The sequence below is a fragment of the Solanum tuberosum genome, unplaced genomic scaffold (genome assembly GCF_000226075.1).
Source record: "Solanum tuberosum cultivar DM 1-3 516 R44 unplaced genomic scaffold, SolTub_3.0 scf00001, whole genome shotgun sequence".
NCBI classification, from domain to species: Eukaryota; Viridiplantae; Streptophyta; class Magnoliopsida; order Solanales; family Solanaceae; genus Solanum; species Solanum tuberosum.
In genome coordinates this window covers 3,961,660-3,962,524 of record NW_006238927.1, presented here as the reverse complement: position 1 = coordinate 3,962,524, position 865 = coordinate 3,961,660, and positions in this window count along the sequence as shown.

Genomic DNA, 865 nt, shown 5'->3' with positions numbered 1-865 from the left:
AAGATAAGTATAAGTCAATAAAAGCGACCGTGCTAGAACCACGGGACTCGAGGGGTGCCTAATACATTACTCTCGGTCAACAGAATTTCTTACCCGAATTTCTGGTTCGCAGACTAATATAAAGAATCATTTCCTTTTGATAAGGGATTAAACAAAAAGGTGACTGGGAACACCATAACTCAATTCCAAGTGTCAACTCTAAAAAAATAAAATAATCCCTAAATCAATACCGTCACTTAAATTGGAAAAAGCCCTTTCGCCGCTGTGCGCAAAAAGGGGTGTGACAATTTACCCCGAATCAAATCAGTTTCCCTCGAACACCGATAAGCGGCAATGAAGTACAACCTTCACCTTAGTGCATTCACTCTCTTGAGCTGAATGTGTGGGAGAGGGTTTAAAATTCACTCTCTCGAGCTAAACCCACGACAACCCAATAACCACAGACTATCGATTCAATAGTTTTGGTTTTAAAACTTCTCTATTGAGCAAGTCAAAAACATGAAGAGAAAATTGTATTTGCAACTACAACCCCATTTAATTCAAACAGAACTACTGAATGAAATCACCTCTAAACAACGAATAAACAATCAATTAGCAATACCCAACAATAAATTTAGCCCATATTCACAAATTCACACCCCAAGAATTGGGGTTTTAGCTAGACATAGTAAAGAGATAGAAACCGATACAGAAAAGTGTTTCCATCAAATGGGTATGATAAATATTGTCTTTACACACGTCAAGGATGAAGAATCTTAAATACCCACTTCCAATCGCTTAGAAAATGGAAATCTTCAACTCTTCAAAGCTAAGGAAAATAGTCTCCAAAAACTAAGTTCTAAAAACTGAAAGTTCTAAAACTGAG